Here is a 21,361-nt window from a genome sequence, read left to right on the forward strand (position 1 = left end):
TGGCCTCAGACTTGCAGTGATCCTCCTGCCTTACCTCCTGACTGCTAAAGTTATAGGCATGCACCACCACCATGCCTGGCACATGATATATTTTGATTTCTCTCTTTTTCCCAATCTCCTCTCCTCTCTTCTGCTACTTTTCATTTCCCTATTTACAAAGCTTTGTTTCTACTTTATTTTTTGTTTTTTTTTTTCCTTTTCCTTTTCTTGTTTTCCCCCTTTCTCCATCTCAGACTCCCCAAATTCAAAGACCCATCCAAAACTGGGCATCTGAGATGAATTTGCACTTCTCAGATGAAATACAAGCAGAAAATGAATGTATGAAAAAATATTCAACATCACTGGTTATTAGAGAGATGCAAATTAAAACAACACTGAAACTCCATCTCACCCCAGAAAGAATGGCCATCATCAAGAATTCAACGAATAACAAATGCGGGAGGGGCTGTGGGGAAAAGGAACTCTTCTCCACTGTTGGTGAGAGTGTAGACTGGTGCAACCACTAGGAAATCATGTGGAGAGTCCTCAAAAAACTAGGACTAGAGGTTCTGTTCGACCCAGCTATTCCCCTTCTGGACATCTTTCCAGAAGAATTAAAAACATCATATCACAGCAATACATGTGCACCCATGTTTATAGCAGCACAATTTGTAATAGCTAAATCTTGTGGGGGGATTGTTTGTTTTGTTTTGGTACTGGGGAACGGAATTTCCTACCAGTAAGCTATATTCCCAGTCCCACTCCTACTTTATTTTGGAGACAGGGTTTCCTTAAATTACCCAAATTGGACTCAAACTTGCAATCCTCCTGCCTGTCTCTTTAAGTGATTGCATCACAGGTATGCACCACCACACATGGCCAAACATTTTTTTAACAGAGACATAAGATAACATTTTGAAGAGATATAACTCATTTTAAAATTCCTCACAGATGTTAGCTCTCTGTCTGAACCCCCAGAACAGGTTTGGATAGAGTTGATCACGCCTTCTCCACCCCACTGTACCTCCCCCACCTAATCATGACAGGACAGGAAGAGAAAGTGAAGAGCAAGCTCCTTGGATTGTCCCAAACCCTTGGTAGGCAGTGAATGCCTTTCCTAAATCCTGGAATCCTCTTGGGTTCCAGGGCATCTTTTCAAACAGCGACACACAAATAGACCACAAAGATACTTACAATCTCACACAGTTCATTAGTTCACAGCACTTCTGACTAAAAACAGTGGGCAAAACACAGGCGTATAGGACCAGAAACCCTGCCAAGCACGAGCTAAAGTTAACCCTGTATATTTATATAAATTATTTTCTCTCTCCATCACTTCACTCTTTCTTTACAGCACAGACCCCTCCCAATATCATCCTTTGACCTTTTTTTTTTTTCCTTTTTTCTGTCTTTTTGAGACAGGGTCTTGCTATGCAGTTCAGACTGGCCCTGAGCTAACTTTGTAGCCCAGGCTGGTCTCAGACTTGCAACGATCTTCCTGCCTCAGCCTCTTGAGTGCTGGGATTACAAGTGTATGCCACCACGCCCATCCCTTGACTTTCTCCCAACGAGATGCTTATTGATGCTTACTGAGATGTTTAATTACTGCTTGTTTCATTTACAGGTAGGTTTTCTCTTTATAGTACAAATAGAGTGAGATGATGATTTCATTGCCAGGTCAACAAGAATTGGAGGCTGAGCAGTGAAACTTTTTTTCTCAGTACTGGGATTGAACTCAGGGCCTTCTCACTGAGTTACATACTCAGTCCTTTTTTGTTTATTTAATTTTCTGTTTTGAGACAGGCTTTCACTAAGTTTCTAAGTTGCCCAGGCAGGGCTGCAACTTGCCCTCCTCCTGCCTCAGGCTCCCAGAATGCTGGAATTAGAGGTATGCACTGCCACGCCTGGCTTTAACAGTGCTAGCTCCTCACCTTGTTTTACTTTTCATTCTGCAAGACTTCTCTGTCTCATGTTCTGTCCAACCTTAAGTTTCTCTTAAAATTACAGAATTTATGGGTGTCTTTTCTGCTGGCTGAGCTTGAGACCTTCCTCTCCTTACCCAGATCGTTGCCGGCCCTTGTCATGCCACCAAGAGTAGATGAAGCAAACAGACATGCCAGACAGAGAGAATGCAATTGGATGTGTTTAAAGAGTCACAAGTTGTTTGACCCTCCTGGAACACAGAACAAAACATAGAGGAGTGAGGGCAAATCATTTAGAGCTTTCAATAAAAACCAACAGCCAGCTTCAGCAAGCACGCCATAAATCACCACCACTGGCACAGGGGATATCAGAGATGCAACAGACCAGGGCCGATCAGAAGCAAATGGAATTTATGCTAACAGTTTACACTTTACTATCACTATGATTGAGAGCTACCAAATAATTTTTGGGAAAATAATGGTATGGTCATAGGTTGGTTGGGAAGAGAATGAAAGGAGGACAAACAAGAAATTATTGAAGTGGTAGATTTCAGAACTGATGGGGAGGGCTGGGGCTATAGCTTAGTGGTAGAGATCTTGCCTAGAATGTGCAAGGCCCTAGGTTCAATCTTCAGAAGAGAAGAATGCCCACATGGAACCCAGGAACCATGGGTGAGAGGGAAGAAATCAGTCTGTGGAGGAGACAGGGAAGCAGAAATAAATGGTAAGTGCAAAACTATGAAAGAAGCTGATGTAGGGAAGGATGCACCTTTAAAAGGGTTTCAGGACCATACTCATAAGTGAAATTAATCAGACTCACGTGTGTAAACATCATACTGTCTCCCTAGTGGAAGAACCTGCAAGAGTAAATAAAATCTGAAAGGTACAATAGATGTTGTAAAAGAGAAAGAAACTGCTCAAAAGGAAAGAACAACTGGGATGAGGGAAAGGAGAAAATAAAGAAAGAAGAAGGGATATACACACACACATACACACACGATAGTTAAGATAATTGTACTACTAATTTCTATTGGTTTGTTGAAAGGAACAGTTAATGTTTAATTGTTTGATCAATCTTGCATACCTATATCTGGTAATCTGAGCAACTACTTTGAAGATAACAATAAGTAATATAACAACATTGTTGATTTCCTATCACCTTGTTTTGAAATTATGTATTGTTTTTATAGTTTTTGTGTTGTTTGGCTTTTGTCTTTGTTTTTGTTATTTTCTCTTTAAAATAATAGAAAAATAAAAAATAAGAGGGTTTCAAGAGAAAAAGTTTTTCCAATTGTATCAAATGCCTTCCAGAGGTCATACAATGCATATGCATATGCACATGAACAGAAAATATGTGCTTCTGATCTGACTTTTCTGTGTGTATGAATAATGAACCAAATCATTTTTTCCCTGTGGAAGAACCTGATAATTTAAATTTTTCTTCAAATTCTCTTTATAGCCTTTTTTCTGTCTCCAGTCTTTTAAAACACCCTATATGTGTTTGTAAATGATATGTAAATACTATTCTTGGGCTACCTTCATCCAATTCTTTCTGATTTCAGGATATTTCACTGTACAATTATTTATTAGGACATTACCATATGTCAGACCTGGTCCTGGTCCCTGTAGATATAGAGATAAACAGTCTCTGTCTCCCTGCTCACAGAGTTTGCATTCCTGTCATCTTAAATTAAACAATGGGAAGTTCTAAGGAGTTGGGGAGAAATGCTGGGCCTCAGAGTAACACAGAAGAAGACCTGTGCAAGTGAAAAAACAGAGAAAACCCATGGGACAGACTAGACTCAGCAGGTGCTTCCCACCCCTGCCCCTGGATATACCTGGGCTCGATTACACAGATAAGGACTGCTCCCCTTCCTCCACTGGGAGCAGCTTCACTTAGCTGTCATGGAGGAAGGAGTAATTAAAGGTGATTTTCTGGTGCCTGCTACCACATACTCGTGCTTCTTCAACACCGAATGGGGGATGGCCTTTGGTTTTTCCCAACAGAAAACAAGAAAACAGGATCTTACAGTCTGAAACAGCCACCTATTTAGAAAAGAGAAGGAATGATTACAGATTTCTTCAGAATGGACAAAAGATTTTAAAAGTCCTAAAACAAACACTAAACACAACACAAAATAAACTACTGACAGTATTAAAAAAGAGACTATTTTAAACAGAAAATAGTGGAAAAATTTGTTATAGTAAATAGAACAGAGGATATAAATAGTAAGTAGATCTACCCAAGGAAATTAGCATATCAGAAGGCCAGATTGAGAAGCTGTCAGCAAAAGATAATAGTGGAAGAAAGCAAAAGAAAATAGAAAAATAAAGCAAGATAATGTGAAAGGAGTAGGACTGTTAACATATGTGTAAAAGCCACCAAAATAGTAAGATACAAGATTCAGTAAATAGAGACATAATGGAGACAAAATTCTCAAATTAAAGAAAATGAAAGACATAAAATGAGATCTACAAAGCCCCAAAGTAACAAATATTTGTTGTTTCTTAGCAAATAATAAAAAACATTTTACCTCCATCTATAAAGTGAAAATTTAAAATATCAAATCGAAAGGAAATTCTAAAAGCTTGTTAAAAAATGATATACTTTTTTAAAAAAGGAAAATGAATCAGGACCTAGATTTTTTTTGTAGCTAAAATATACGGGCATGGTAGAAATATTCTCAGTTGAGTAAAGCCTCAAAAAATTTGCCACACAAAGCCCCATGGTGAAAACAGTTTCAGGTCAAGTACTCAGAAGGCAAACAAGTTTAAAGCATGCAACCTGTAGATGAAGTAAAGATCTGTAAGTACTGGACAAGATTTGTTTTTCTTGAATTATCTGTATTAGTTTTCTACTGTTGCTGTAACAAATTAGCACAAGCTTAGTGGCTTAAAAACAACACAGGCTTATTACCTTAGAGTTCTGTAGGTGGAAAGTTAAACACAAATCTCACAGAATTGAAACTAAGGTATCAATGGGAGATATAGCTCAGCAGCACAGCACCTACCTGGCAAGGGAAAGGTCCTGAGTTCAATTTCTGGTACTAAAAAAAAAGAAACCATGGTATCCGCAGAGTTGTACTCCTTTTAGGAGCTGTCGGGGCCAGTCCATTCCATTGCCTTCTTCTATTTGTAGAAGCTGTGGCGTATGCTCCTCTTCCTTTATTTTCTAATGCAGAAGTCCTTCTCCTAGCAGAAGTCCGATACCATATTCCAGTGGTCCAGTCACCTGCCACGTACAAGAGGGTTGGGGGGACCTTTTAGATCTAAGCCATAGCACCTCTCTTGTTATGTATCTTTCCATTCTGTCATGCCCTGTAATACTCAGAATATTGAACTGGAATTCAATTTAAATTTTTAATTCAACAAAAATTTAATTCAACAAAAATTTTCTATTTATTTAGAAAATAAATTTCCTTTGTTTTCTAAAGCTGTTTCTGTCTCACCATCCTTCCAAATACTCTCCCCACTTGTAAGGATTGTGATTAGTCTGGGCCCACCTGAGTAATGCACATTAATCTCCTCCTCTCGTTCCTTAACTTTAGCCAGGCACGGCGGGACAAATTGTAATCCTGGTATTCTGGAGGCTGAGGTAGGAGGATTGTAGGTTCAAGCCCAGCCTGGGCTGCATAGCAAGGCCCTCTCTCAAAAGAAAGAAAGCCTTTAACTTCAATCAGATTTGCAGAGCTCCTTTTTGCCACATGATGTAACATATTCATGAGCTCCAGGGATTAGGGAGTAGACCTCCTTGGGAGGCTTTTATTCAGCCTACCATAACATGCATATTGCCGAGTAAGAAAGAGACAAAATGGACAAAAGGGAAATACCCATCCATAGTCAAGTTTAATATTCTGAGTATTACAGCGCACGACAGAATGGAAAGATACATAACAAGAGAGGTGCTATGGCTTAGATCTAAAAGGTCCCCCCAACCCTCTTGTACGTGGCAGGTGACTGGACCACTGGAATGCCATAGCAGACTTCTGCTAGGAAGTAGGGCCTGGTCGGAGTGGGTCATTGGGCATGTGACCTGGAGGGGTGTGCACCTGTGCCTGGCGTTTCCTTTCACTGCTTCCTGGCTGCCCTGGGTTGAGCACTGTTCCCTCTACCATTCCCCTCTGCCATTCTGTTTCTACCTGGGAGCTGCAGACCCAGGGCAGGACAGAAGTGCACTGAAATTAACCCCTTCTCCTTTAAACTGTGGGTCAGACATTTTGTTCCAGAGATGAGGCCATGACTAAGTCATGAGGGTTAAAAGAAGCACGAAAAGTAATATCTATGGAAATGATAGAGCTGGGGTGTGGCTCAGAGGTAGAGTACTTGGCCAGCACTGGAAAGTCCCTGAGCTCAGTTCTTATCACCACACACACACACACAAGTTGAAATAATAAACCATGATTTCAGAGACAGATGGGGGAGTGACTCAGGGGAGCACACTGGCCAACCACTCACAGAGCCCGAGCACCCCCCAAAAAATCCACGTATATTAAACACAAATCGATAGGACTTGCCACTTAAAAAATGATTGTCATATTGTATAAGAGCAAAACTAAGATCTAGAAACCTTATTTAATCAAATTTAACACGTACTGAATATATGATGCATAGTGTATGTAAATCTAAGAAAAAAGAAGAAATGCTATCAATTAAATTACAACAAAGTTTTCTTATCACTTAGAGTTATTTTATCCCAGGTTATAGCGCTCTTTTGATTTATTTAGATGTATATTTTATCATGTGCAACTAATATGCACATATAGCCAGTAAAATTGAAGCAAAATAAGTTGATTAAAGTGTTTCTTAACTTTGATCACATTCACCCAACTCTCATAAATCACTTTTCTATTTCTCAGTATCTGCATGATATATTATTTGTGTTATCACAAGCATTGGTGATGCAGCATTTCTAAATGTATCATAATAGGACTAAAAGCCATTGGTTCTGGGCTTAAGACAACTTAACAGTTATGTAGAGTAAATTTATTTGGTTTATTCTTGATGTATAAATATTGCCAAATGTGTTTGATGCATGCTTCCCCAACTTTTCCCCACAACTGTTTGGTTCTTAGAAACCCAAGTACCCTACCATCCCCTCCCGGGACCTGACTCCAAGCCAGCCACGTCTGTTTCTCAGCATTGACACTGGTTCCTTTAATGCTGATGCGTATTTAGGCCATGAGCACCAGTTCAAATGCCACCTGGATGGAGATTCCAACATTCCATTAACTGAAAAAAGTACCCATATTTCAAAGTTGTTCTATGCCAGATTTTTTTGTATATCAAACCCCATAAACTAATATATACACCTTCTATAAAGACACAGAATTTAAGAGTACAAAAAGTATCAAAGGCAAAAAGAGGCAAAAGAAGTAATACTATTGGAAAGTAATCTAGGATAGCCATATAGACCTGTGATTTCCAACTTTGTAGGCCCCAACCACAAATGCCTACTGAACACTTGGAATGTGTCTAGTGTGAATTGAAATGTGCTATAAATGCACAACATGTACTAGGTTTAAAACACTTACCACAATTAATAATTTTAATAATTATTATAGTAATTACATATGGAGGTGACACAATTTTGGATATGTTAGGTTAAAGTGTATTATTAAACTTGAAATAACTTGTTGCCCCTTACCTTCTTAATTTGGCTAGTAGGAAATTTGGAAGTGCAAATATTGCTCAAAAATTTCCATCAGACAATTTTGAGAGAGACTTTAAAAACAAAAGCATTATTAGGAAAAAAGATCGTCAGTAAATAATGTTAAAAGTTCAGTTTAACAAGAAGATATCAAAATACTAAATATCTACCCAACAAAATAGCCTCAGAAATATGAAGCAAAATTTGATTGAACTACAGGTAGAAATTGATAAATCCAACTATTGTGATGAGTGACTTCAATATATTTATCTAAACTACTGACAAATGAAGTTAAAAAATGTTTAATAGTGATTAGGAGATATGACTGACACAACTAATGAGACTGAGTTCAATGAATTTATAAAAAATTTTACACCTAAAACGAGACCATAGAGTCACATGGAACATTTACAAAATTGACCATGTATGTAGCAAAATTAACCATGTATAGAATATTATGTTTTAAGTTAATTTTAAAATGATAAAGTAGAATCCCTGTATATTTACAAATTTTAGTAACACGTTTCTAAATAACTCTGAGTTAAAGAAAAAAAATCAGCCAGGCACAATGACCAGAACTCTGAGAGGTTGACGTAAAGAGATCACTAATTTGAGCCCAGCTGGGGCAACCCACAGACTTAGCAAGATCCTGTCTTAAAATTAGGGATGTAGTTCAGTGCGAAGGCCCTGGATTCAATCTGTAGTACTGCAAACAAACAAACAAAAAATACTAAAAACTTAAAATTATAATCCAAAACATTCTAGGGACTTCTGCTTGGAAGTCTAAAGTAAGAGGTGCTGACCTGATCCTTCCACCTTAAACAATCCTTCGAAAAAATCCAAAATGGACAAAATATACAAAAAAAACCCACTTCAAATATTGGACATCAGGCAACATGGGACAGTGATTCATGAGAGGTGGGAATCAATTGGACCAAACCGTATGATTGCCCTAATACCACCTTGAGAGAGTTGAGGAGCCCAACTGAAAATCCGGGGATCAAATCAGCAAGACTGCCGTTCAGAGTCCCAGAGAGAAGAGAGGTGTAAGGAGGACCTGCAGACACGAAGATGTCTCCCTTGAGGACTCAGGCAAGTGAACCATGGAGGGAAAGAAGGGAACCACTGTGACAGTTAATTTGCTATGTCAGCTTGTCCAAGTTATGAGATCATCGACATTTGGTCAGACATCATCCTGGGTTTGTCTGTGAGAATGTTTTGGATAAGAGTAACATTCAGATCAGTGGACTGAGTAAAGCAGACTGCCCTCTCAAAAAAAGGGCAGGCCTCATCTAATAAATTAAGGCCTGACTAGAATAAGAAGTTGAGTGAAAAGGAATTCTTCCTCTCTGAATGCTTGAGGAGGCATATCAGTCTTCTGCCTTGGATTTACACGGAAACATCTATTCTTCTCAGACTCAGGATCTGCCTGCTGAGAGGGGATGGAAACTTATATCATTGATAAGTCTTATATCTCTCTAAGTCTCCAGCTTGTAGACTGGAGATTTTAGGGTTTCTAAGCCTCCAAAATTACATAAGCCAATTCCTTATGAGACAAACACACATACCCTAATTGCACTCTAATGGTTCTGCTTTTCTAGAGAACACTAATAATACAATAACTCAAAATTATTAAAGAAAATAGCACCTGATAGTCACCAAGGGAGTGCTATAGTGCCTGCTTCCACCTACAAGATTAGAAGAGCTCTGGATTTCTGGGGGGACAGGAAGAGCACTGAGAAAGGTTTTGCCTCAGTAGCAGGGTGTACTGTAATCAGCTCTAGACTAAACACAGCTCCAGTCCTGTCTAACAAGCCATAAGCACGGTACGGAGAAGGATTAAACTATTTCCAAGGAAATTACCATCTGCATGTCAGAACAAAGTTCAAAAATATTTACAGGAATACAAAAGGATCCAAGGATCTAACAAGGTAATGGTAATAATATCTCAGTAAAAAATTACCAAGTGTGAACAAAATTAGGAAATTATAACCAGTAATTAAGAGAGCAATAAACTGAAAATGAAGTAGAACTGACACAAAGGCTTAAAAACTGTTATCTTTACTATCTTCCAAATATCCAAAAAATTAACATCTTATATATCAAAGCTCATGGAATATAGCAAAAAATGGTAATATAAGATATATTTTGGCAGAACCTGGTCAAATAGGTCTGTAATCCTACCACTCTGGGAGGATGAGGTGAGAGGATAGTAAATTGGAGCCCAACCTGGGCAATTTAGTGACTTAGTAAGACCTGTCTCAAAATAAAAAAAGTAACAATGGGCTGGGATGTAGCTCAGTGCAAAGGTTTTGGCTTCAATCCCTGGTACTGAAATGAAATGAAGAATATTTTAGATATTAGTTCTTAGATTAGGAAAGACAAGATGCTAAAATTTAATAGTAGGAGTAGTGAGATAATATAAATAAGAATAGAAATCAATAAAATATAAAATGAAGTTTCAACAGAGACTGTTAACCAAGCCAAACATTGGTTCTTCAAAAACAAACCAATAAACCCTGGCAAGATTATACAAGAAAAAGAGAAAAGTCATATATGAGTACTACTATGAATTTAAACAATCTAAAGACCTAATGGAGATATAAAATACAAGAGAACACTATTATCACCTATGTGCTAACAATTTGGAAAATTAGACTCAGTTGACAAATTTCTTTTTTTTTTTTTTTGTTTTTTTTGTTTTTCTCCGGTACCGGGAACTGAACTCACGACCTTGCACTTGCCAGGCAGGCGCTTTGCCGCTGAGCTAAATCCCCAGCCCCTAGTTGACAAATTTCTTAAGAAAATGTAATTTAATACAGTATAATCAAATGGTGGTAGAGAATCGACTTCCAAGCTCACTGAGTCACAGGACAACACAATGGCTGCTTTTTTGTGTGTAGGGGATAATGTCCATTCCTCACCCCCTGGAAATTTTCACCCATGGTATGAATGCCTCCTGCCATGGAAGCTGGGAGAGAATTAAGATCCATTCAAGCTGTGCCCATATTCCTATCCACTTGGAAGGCAAAGGCAGAAATATTTTTTGAGCCAAGAGTTTGAGGCCAGCCTAGGAAACATGGTGAGAGCCTGCACTCATGAGCCCCCACATCACCCCACAAAATGCACCTCATGAATGGGAAAGTATCCAAGAATCTGTGGATATATATTTAAAGTGGAAAGATTTAATTAACAATTGCCAAGTAAATGAGTGGGCAGCCTGAATCATGTACCTCCTGACAGAACGCAATGTGAAGTACACAACTTCCCTATTAAGTATCTTTGCCAAAGATGTCTAACCTCAATTTAACCAAGCCTCAGAAAAATACACAATTCAGATGATAATGTATAAAATACAGGGTCACTGCAATATGTTAAATGACATGTAAAAACGCAACGGCTTAAAAATAATACCATGACAAAGGAAAGACAGAGAATCATAGAAACAAACCAAAAAGCTAATAACAAACAAAACAATCCAGATATCTTGACAGTATATCATATTTTATTTAAAAATAGGAAAAACTTTTTGAGGTAAATGATGGGCATTTTAATATGAATAGTTTATTATTATATTGTAATATGGAGATCACAAAATTAGCATTCCTTTCTTAGATGTGATGGTGTGTTTTGGTTAAAAGCATCATTCTTAGCCAGGCATGGTGGCACACGCCTGTAATCCCAGCACTCAGGAAGCTGAGGCAAGAGGATCATTGTGAGTTCAAGACCAGCCTGAGCTACAAAGTGAGCTCATGGCCAGCCTGAATTGCATAGCAAGACACTATCTCAAAAAGACAAAAAATAAGTAGATAGATAGATGACAGATAGGTAGATAGATAAAAATAGAAACATCATTCTTAGGTGGCACATGGTGAAGCAGTTGGAGGAGGTCTGTGAATGCCATTTACTTTAAAATGATTACAGGGAGAGGGAACTGAAAAGGAGGCAAGGAGAGGGTGAAATTTGGTAAGATTGTGATTGGTACATGGACCTTATGGCTACTACTCTTTTAACCTTTTGTAGGTTACAGACTTTTCCATAAAATTTAAGGGTATTTTAAAGGATTATACATCTTCAAAGATTATAGAGCTAAGACAAAGCTGAATAAAATCATAAGTGCAGGAATGACGATCCTGGGTGCAGCAGGCACCCAGGTGGGGCACTGGCAGGATGAGATGGGGCAGGGAGGGCACTCCTGTGTGATTACTGCGCCGACCCAGGGTTACTGTGGAGCTGTGTTCCAGGGATGTGTATTACATTACTGCTATAAATTAATAATGATATTAAAAAGATGCCCATAAAGGCATCAGTGATGAGATGTCCTGAACCCAATGTGTACTTAAGGCACCTCCTCCCACTACACACTGAAGAAATAGAGACCTGGTCAGCAGAGGATTCTAGCGACCAGGAAGGCAGGGTTGAGAATGAGCTCCAAATGTTTCCATTGATTCCATCCAAAGCTAAGCATTGTGGTAGTCCAAGAATAATGAAAAACTATTTTAAATACTTCACTATTAACCAATGATTCAGCCTTCTCTAATCGCATTCTTATTTAAAGAAAATGATACACTGCTCCTGTTACTTAGGGAGATACTGGTGAGAATAAAATAATCACAAAGATAAACAGTGTAAGAGAATCAAATATGCAATTGCTATTACTACAGTTAGTGTTAAGCATATTTCCAGTAACTTGTCATCGGCACAGAGTGCCACATACGTATTTATTTTATAGCACAAAAGTGGCATCTTGGATGCTGGTAGGGAAGAAGGCTGTGGAATCTGAAGATCCTGGGGTCAGAGGTCCGCTGTGCCTCTTACTCGCTATCTGATGCTGAGTGACTCTTTCAGCCGCTCTCAAAATCAGTTCCTCCAGCAGAAGCGGGCTGTGCATCAACTGGATGCTGTGTCTTTACAGATAATCTATTCGAAGTAAGCAGCATATGGTACAATTCTAAATGTTATTAAAGGTAGCCTCAGCTGGGCATGATGGCACACATCTGTAAACCCAGCACTCTGGGGGGCTGAGGCAGGAGAATGGAAAATTGGAGTCCAGCCTGGGCAGCTTAGCAACTTGGCAAGACCCTGTCTCAAAGTAAATCAAAAAAAGGGCTGGGGATGTAGCTCAGTAGGGAATACTGGATTTATTTCTTATATAATCGATCAATTAATCAATCAGTCAAAGGTAGCTACTACAACCATATTGAAACATTTACTCAGATTTACTTCATCTACTTGTCCATATATGTTATGTCTACACACACACACACACACACACACACACACACACACACACACACACATCCTATTGCTGAAAAGTTACACTGCTTATCAGGAGTTTAATAAATAAGTACAACAGCTCTGAAATAGAATAAATGTAAACACTTGACTTCTTTAACACTCTTTTCACTTTTCATCAGATGATCTCTAATATGGCATTCCTATTTTTTATTCTATAATTCTATTATTATGGCTTTTGCAAGCATTTAGAAACCACTACAATAAAGATGAGTTTATTTTAGACCTTGGAACTTTGTTATATTTTTAAAGGTGGGAGAGAATGTTCAATTTAGACATTTGCATGACTTGAAGAGTTTGTAAAGCTTCACCTCTTTACCCTTGGACATGCCAGTTGATATTTAAGACCCAGTACTGCTGGGATATCATCTCCAATTCTATTTACATTTCAGCTTTCTCTGATCCTTGCATTCTTTTTCCTAAACTATTGAGTAAGATATTCATAAGTCTTTTAAAATACCACAGCTTAACTGCAGAGATACTTTAGTTGTAGGTAACATCCACATTTTTTCATTACTGTAACATGTACCTAGGAAAATCAACTTATAAAGAGGAAAGGTTTGGTTTGGCTCACAGTTCTATGGGTTTCAGTCCATGGCTAATTGGCTTTGTTGCCTTTGGACTTGTGATGAGGCAGCATCTCGTCGGGGGAGCATGTGGTGGAGCACAGTTGCTCACCTCACCTGCAGGACGAAAGAGAGAGACAGGGGCAGGGAGAGGAAGAGGAAGTGGGAGTCTTGGTTCCCACAATCTCCTTCAGGGGCATATTCCCAGTCACTGGAAGACCTCCTGTTCCACCACAGCTTTTGAAGGTGTTGCCACCTCCCAATGGTACAACTTAGGGGTGCAAACCTTTAACACAGAGGTCTCTGAGGGACAGCTCAGATGCACACCTCATAACAAAGGCACAAGAACAGATGCATTCTAGTCTCAATTTAGCCTATTCCATCCTTCCTTCTTTCCTCCCTTCCTTCTTTTCTCCCTCCTCCCTTCTTTCCTCTCTCCCTTCCCCTTCCCTTTCTTCTCTCTTCCTTCTTTCCTCCCCCTCCTTTCCTTCCTCCCTACTTCTTTCCTTTGTTCTTTTCTTCCTCCCTTCTTTTCTTCCGTCTTCCTTCCTTCTTTCCTTCCTTCCTTCCTTCCTTCCTTCCTTCCTTCCTTTTAACAATAAAAGTTTACTCTGGTGAGAGATTTAATGTAATGCTATGTTGGACTGTGAAAGATTTAAAAGTGCTAGTTAAAAGTCACGGTGTTGAAATTATAAGTAAATTATGACTGGTGGCATATTGCCATTTTTGTGTGTAGTAATTGTAAAGACAATATGAAATTGGTCACAAGAAATGTTTTTAAATGACTACACATCCCATGAATAAAAGGAGGAGGCAGAGAAGCGGGGAGGAATGGAGGGAAAGAGACAGAGGAACTCCTACAGCAATTGCCTTTTAACTAGCACTTGCGCTGCCTGTACAATGGGAAGCTGAATCCTATCAACTCGCTGGTCAAAGGAAGAGAACCTTTAGTTCCCACAGGTTTCCTTGAGAGCAATTCACAGAGCACTTCTGTGTTTGTTTACTCTTAATATATGTTCATGCTTTTATGAACTTTCACAGTGCGTGTGTGTGTGCATGTGTCATATTTGGAAAGGAAGTCCAATAATTTACATAGTTAGGCCAGGGGATATAGCTCAGTGGCATAAGCACTTGCCTGGCAAGCCTGAGGTCATGAGTTTGATTACTGGTAACAGAAAAAAAAAAAAAATCCACCCAAACAATAATTTACATATTTAGCCCTTTCTCTATTAGATTTCTTGGTTATAAATTTTTATTAGTACAAAAAATGTTGTAATGAGCCTCTTAAAGTATATGACTTTTATCCATAAAATATTATTTCCTTATGATAAATTAATAGTAGAGAAAATACCAAGGTAATAAAGGTAAAACATTATAAATAGCATAGCTCTTTATTGCTATATTGCTTTCCAAAAGGGTATGTGTTTATATATATATATATCTACTGAAATATAGCTTTATATATATTTCATAAGTTATCTGTACATGAGCACTCCAAAGAAATACTTTTTATTATAAATTACCTAACCAACATTACATATAATAATTAATTTTTACCAGCCTATATTTCTTCTTTATTTTTTTCACTATAATCAACAGTCAGTTTGGAGGTAACATTTCCCATTCAACTGAAAGAAGAGTTTGTAGTCACATGTCTGTAATCCCAGCTACTTAAGGTGATGAACAAGAGGATTGTAAATTTGATGCCAGTGTGGGACAACTAGGGAGATCCTGTCTCAAAATATACAATGAAAACTGACTGTGGATGTAGTGCAGTGTCCTTGGGTTTGAGTGAGGGGGAAAACATTTGATTCAAGGTCATAATGAGATATTAGTTATTCTAAAAAAGCTAAATATCATCTAGTTTTCTGGTCTGGTTTATTGTCTTCCAAAAATAGCTATAATTTACTACATTATCTAGAACTAAACCTACTAAATGTAGTTGTCATATTTTTCTTAGCTATGGAATAACTGAATTAAGCTTATAATCATTACAAGAGATAGACAAGAACAGAAACACTTGGCTTACAGCTTGTAGACTGTAGTACCATTTTACCAATTTGTCTCTACTACCCTCTAGTGGTGTCATAGTTACAATATCCTCCAGGTTAAACACAGAGAGACAGAGACAGAGAGACAGAAACAGAGAGGGAAGGCGGGCGGGAGGGAGGCAGAGAGAAAAGGAGGAAGAGAAGAGGGGAGGACGGATGGAGGGAAGGAAGAACAGAGAGAGGAACTCCTAGAGCAAATTGCCTTTTAACTGGCATTCGTGTCCCTGTACAAGGGACAGCTTAATCCTCTCAATCCCCTGGTCAGAGGAAGAGAACCTTTAGTTGTTCTCACAGGCTCCTTGAGGCGCTGCTGGTCAACTACCCCAAGGGGACTTAGCGAGATCTTTACAATGCATCCAACTCTCCTAGTCAGCCCATTAATTCCTTTACTCCCTGTAACAACCTCGGCCTCCAGCCAATGCCACTGCGGATGTTCTCTGCACCTCCCCCAGGTTTTCCTCTTTTTTCCTAGCATGAAACATACCTGATCATCTGCAGCTCACAACTTCCTCCTTCCATGTCTGCCTGATAAAATCGTGCTCATATTTCAAGGTACCCTTTGCTCAGCTTTAACAAGCACCTTGCATGGTCCAAAGAAACCAGATATCTTTGACATTGTGCCATTGCACATACTGATCCTTTTGCCTTTATGTTTAACCCATGCCCTTCAATTCTCATGATTTTTTTAAAATTTTGAGACAGGGTCTCATTAAGTCCCTAAATTGCCAGGGTTGGCCCATATTTTCTATCCTCATGCCTCAGCCTCCCAGGGTGTCGGGATTACAGGCATGTCAATCAGGCCTGGCCCCTGCTTGTTTTCTTTTTAATCATAAAATGATGTAGCCCATGTGACATTTACTTAAATCAGTTCCTCACCTGAAGGTAGCTTTGGCTTTATTCTTGTTTGTGCACTTACTATTAATGTGCCTGCAACGCAGGAAAGGCTCAGTAGAGTTACCAAATGTTGTGGAAACAAATGATATCCCTCTCTGTGTGCCCCACCTGGAGACGCCAGCTCCTTACTTTGTATCCCCATAGCATTCACTTCAGAAAAACCAGCTGAAGGAAGACAATCAGCACAACAGAAGCGTAATCCATCGTCATATTTCTCATCTCCATTGTTTCTCCTGGTTCCATAGAGGACAGGTAGTGATTCATCTCGGATCTTTAGGAATCCTCCAATAACGTCAGTCAAACAAAAGACACTCAGTATTTGGTGAGTGCAAATGACACAGATTAATTTTCTGTCTTCTCAAGATTTGAGTCGTGCTGTGTGCAGTGCTACAGTAGCTCATCAGTGCTATAGATGATGTTCAGCACATCCAGCCAGCTCAGTAGTACTCATGAGGAGGCCCCTGGGTGCCCCGAGACTTTGAAGTGCCTGACTCTTCTTTGAGGATTAGCAAGTTAAGTTCCCTATCACTGTGGCGAGGAGAGGATGTTGCTATAATTTCACTCTTTAAAATCTGTCTAATATAGCAAATACTAGAAATGAACCAGAATATTTTATAATGTGAGATCCTAGACTATCATGCCAGATGACAGTCTATTGAATTAAATTAGAACTTCATTATTTGACACTATTAGAAAACAAGCCCTTATTTCTTAACTTGCCAATGAAAGAGCTATTCATAACCAATTGCTGGGCTGGATTTATAAACATAAAGGCTTCAAAATTATTTCTCACTACATGGTTATAATTCTGGCAGAAAAGCCTACTTTAGGTATAAGCATTATTGTGATAAAATCTAAAGGACCCCGAGTCCATAAAAATAATTTTTAAAAATCTTAAAAGTTTAACTATAACAACTGCCCTAATAATTTCAACAGATCTGCCCATTTCTACTTGTCCAAATAGCTATAAAATTGCCACCAATGTAAGAGTGAGATACACAGTGAGTCTAATGAAGCTTAAGTGCAGGGCTCTGCCTTTGCATAGGCCTCTTCCGTGGCTCCTTCTCTAGAATCATGAGCTAAATAAACTTCTACTCTGTGCAAATCTTCCAGTTTCAGGTAATTTGTGATACCAGCAGACAACTGACTAAGATAGATTCTTAGTGCTATGCTCACATGCTCATATGTTGTTACAAAATGTATACAAATATTTTAAACATGGTTGATTAAAGATGTTGTTCTTTCCGCTGTAATTTTTTTGGTACCAGGAATCAAGCTTAGGACCTCACACTTGCCACGTAGGCACTGTGCCACTAAGCTACATCCCTGCCCTCTTCCACTTTAGTCACTCTTGACCCCTGTCCAGTGGGCGGTTATGACCATAAGCATTCTGGGATTCAGCACAGGGCAAGTTGACTTAAGGATACATTGCTATGCTCTAAAAATTTGTATTCCCTCCAAATCCATATGTTAAAATCTTTGCCCCAAGATAAGTATTACAAGTTGAGGTCTTCATGAGAAATACATTTCTATTGTTTACAAGTCACCAGAGTATGTTGTTATAGCGGCCTGAAAGGCCTAGGACTTGTATTTACTTTTGGATTAGTGGTATCTAGTTGTTTTTTGAAAGCACTTTCCAATCATTACCAGTAACTGTAGCACAGGCATGGCTTCCAGGAAGGAATATTCCTTTATCCTGTGCTGCTGACTTTCCTGACATCTGGAGTTGAAAGTTTACATGGTCAAAGATATTATCTTAACCATAAGCAAGTAGACAGTGGAGGAGAAGCTGGCCTGGGGAAAGTTCTAATTATCAGAGCTACGAAATTAAAAGGAAAATGATTTTGGCTTTCATTGTTACCCTATGTTAATCAGTTTTCCATCACTGTGATAAAATATCTGAGATAATCAACTGTACAGGAAGAAAGGTTTACTTTGGCTCTCAATTTTGGAGGCTTAGGTCCACGGTTGGTTGGTCCTGTTACTTTCAGGCTTTGGTAGGCAGCAGGGCACAGAAGTGGGCGCACTGCAGAACAGAGTTGCTCATCTCACGGCCAGGAGGTGAAACAGAAGGAAAAGAAGAGACTGGGGTCCCACAGCCCCCTTCCAGTTCCCTTAGGACTGGAAGATGACACCACCACCACACACACACACACACACACACACACACACACACTCTCTCTCTCTCTCTCTCTCTCTCTCTCTCTCTACCTAAATGGAACTTCCCTGGTATCAGAAATACACTCAGGGAGGCAGCATGAATAATTACAAAAGTATAAAACAATTCCAGGAAGCTGGAACATTTAGAACCATGCAAATCAGAATTTGCCATAATTCCCGTATATGTGTAGCATAGTCTTAGAACGCAAACAGCTCATATGTGAAACCAATTCAAAGTTTTTCCACATTTGAAAGGCATTGTAAAATTTAAAGGACAAACAATAATTACACTGGAAGACAAAGTAACTCTTTTGAAATGATCGATCATTAAAAAAACAATTTGGATTAACCATGTAAAAGAGAAGAGAGTCCTTTTTTTCCTATGTGTAAAATATTGCAAGGCTGTGTTACATGAAGAAACAAAGATTATAGAGTTTGTCAGGTGGGTGGATAAGTACGGATTTAAGATATGACTCAAAAATGTACCACAAAAAGTAGAAAAAAGATATTGTAAGTGTGTCAGGCAATTTATAGAAATATTTTTATGGCCTTTGTGATTTTATGTAATTTTTCAACTTTTAAAACTTTTGCAATTTTATGATTTATTTTTAATACACATCACACTTACTTTTATATTATTTTCTTAAAAGAGGTCCCTGTCATAGTCTGTTCCTGATGCTATAACAAAATGCCCTAGACTGAAATTTATAATGAACAAAAACTTTAATAGTTCCAGAACAAAAATAGTTCTGGAGGATGGGAAGTCCACGATTAAGTTGCCAGCAGACAGAGGGCTGCTCTCTGTGTCCAAGACAGTACATTGTTGTGGAAGCCTCAGATGGGGAAAGGGCAAAGGGGAGGAGCACTGTGTCCTCACATGGCAGAGGAGAAGGAAAGAGAGAGACACCAGGCTTGTAAGGACATGAACCTCATCACAAAAAAGGGTTCTAAAACCTTCTAAAACTACACCCCTCAGTACTATCACCTTGGGGATTAAGTTCCAACATAGGACTTCTGGAGAAACATACACATTTAAATCACAGAAGCCTCCAGATGATATACAGGTGCATCTCAACTTACGATAGGGTTACGTCCTGACAAACCTATCATAAATTAAAAATGCTCTAAGATTGGCAAGATTCATTCCCTTACTTTTGGACTACATAACACATTACACAGATCAAAATTCAACATACAAAAGTCTCATTCCACTGTCTGTGCCCAGTCACTCTCTCACTCCACAGAGCACTTTGTGGTTAGTTTCATGCTCTTCTTTCCAGAGTTCAGTTGTCCTGCACAGTCTTCATCTCCAAATCATCAGAATTCAATGATCAAAACACTGGGAAAGAAAAACTGCAACTTTACTAAACATGTACTGACCTTCTTTTCCTGTCAGACTTCATAATTTCCTCTCTTAAATTCTCCCCTGTATCCTCACTGTACAGCACAAGTTAAAACCTGAGTGCCAGAAGAGAATCCCAAATATCACTGTGCTCCTCCACACTCAGCACCTAGATCAGGAGTTGTATCTTATCATTTCAGTATCTATAAAGCACAGGGTTGTATTTTAGAGACACTAAATAGAAGCTGGCCCAAAGCAGAATAAACTGTAGTCACTGATATGATAGCATAAATTTACAGTAACCCCTGAAACTTTAAAAGATAACTGAGTTAAATTAAAAAACCTAGCATTGCACTGTGAAAAATGTGCTCTTCTTTATATTGAATGTAAAATGGATATAATGTATTACTTGCTGTTTTTACATAAGTTTAATTTTTTCCTTAAGCTTCTCAGAAAGATATATATTCTCAGAAATACATATATATATATTCTCAGAAATATATATATATATCTTTCTTAAGCATTCAGAATGCTATATATATATATATACATTTTCATTCATTGAAATCGGTGTCCTTAGTTAGCAGCGAAGACCCTGCATTCCCTACAGCACTTTTCTGGGGCAGTCAGTTTTCATTCAAGTGAATTTTGGATTTTAAAAGTTAATAGGGGGCTGAGAGTGTCGCTCAGTGATACAGCACTTGGCTCTTAGGAAACCCTAGGTTTGATTCCCCAGCGGCTGAGGGGTGAGAAAAAAAGTCAGTCAGGCAGAAAGTCTCAGACTCCTACCACCACCATCCTGAATCCCGAACACTCTGACTGTCGGGTAGGAACAAAATTTGTCAAGTCTAAGCAGTCATATAGGGCCAGATGACAAAGGTGACTACTGGTGTAGAAAGGCATTAAACATTTGAATAGAACCAGTTCCATTCTTTATCCTAACCAGGGTCCTCTAAGACTCGTTTGCAGAGGGTACGGTTATCACTCTGTTCACTGTGCCACCTAAGTTCAGTGCAGAGAAATTTATACTAAGTGGATTCTTATTACCCCAACTGTTTTACTGTTTTATTTTCTTAAAGATTTCACACTGATGTTAAGGTGCAGAAACCACTCTTAGAGTACTAGAGAGGACAATGAAGAGAACTTTTGACACTGGATTACTTAAGGATGATTTAAAGCATAATTTAGATCTCTCTGTCTCTCTTGGTCTTTGTGGTAATGAGGTAATGAGGATTCAATCTAGGAGTGTGTTACCACTGAGCTGAGCTACATCCACAGCCCTCTTCCCCCTTTGAAAATTTGTCTTGATTTTTAAGCAGGGTGTCAGTAAATTGCTCAGCCTGACCTTGAACTTGTGATCCTTCTGCCTCAGGCTCTTGAGTAGTTGGGATTACAGGTGTGGACCATTGTGCCCAGCTGAATTTTCGTGTTTTAAGAAATCTTTCTGGAAAACTCTAAAATTTCTGATGTGAAAGTGCTTTTAAATTAAAATATTTTAAATTATT

At 38.7% G+C, this 21,361-nt stretch overlaps 1 long non-coding RNA gene across 3 annotated transcripts; it reads right to left on the reverse strand.

Moving 5' to 3' along the window:
- Positions 1 to 3,111: 3,111 nt before the first annotated feature.
- Positions 3,112 to 8,622, reverse strand: LOC102016076. 3 transcript variants are annotated; one of them, XR_261142.1, is made up of 4 exons: positions 7,546 to 7,622; positions 4,913 to 5,133; positions 3,740 to 3,947; positions 3,112 to 3,658 (listed from the first exon to the last, which is right to left on the reverse strand). It is a non-coding gene; the product is annotated as an uncharacterized LOC102016076 (long non-coding RNA). The 3 variants fall into 3 exon arrangements; XR_261141.1 differs by lacking the exon at positions 7,546 to 7,622 and adding an exon at positions 8,511 to 8,622 and having other exon boundaries at positions 3,112 to 3,947; XR_261140.1 differs by having other exon boundaries at positions 3,112 to 3,947.
- Between the last annotated feature and the right edge of the window lie 12,739 nt (positions 8,623 to 21,361).

Source organism: Chinchilla lanigera, unplaced genomic scaffold (genome assembly GCF_000276665.1).
Source record: "Chinchilla lanigera isolate Chin_1 unplaced genomic scaffold, ChiLan1.0 scaffold00024, whole genome shotgun sequence".
NCBI lineage: Eukaryota > Metazoa > Chordata > Mammalia > Rodentia > Chinchillidae > Chinchilla > Chinchilla lanigera.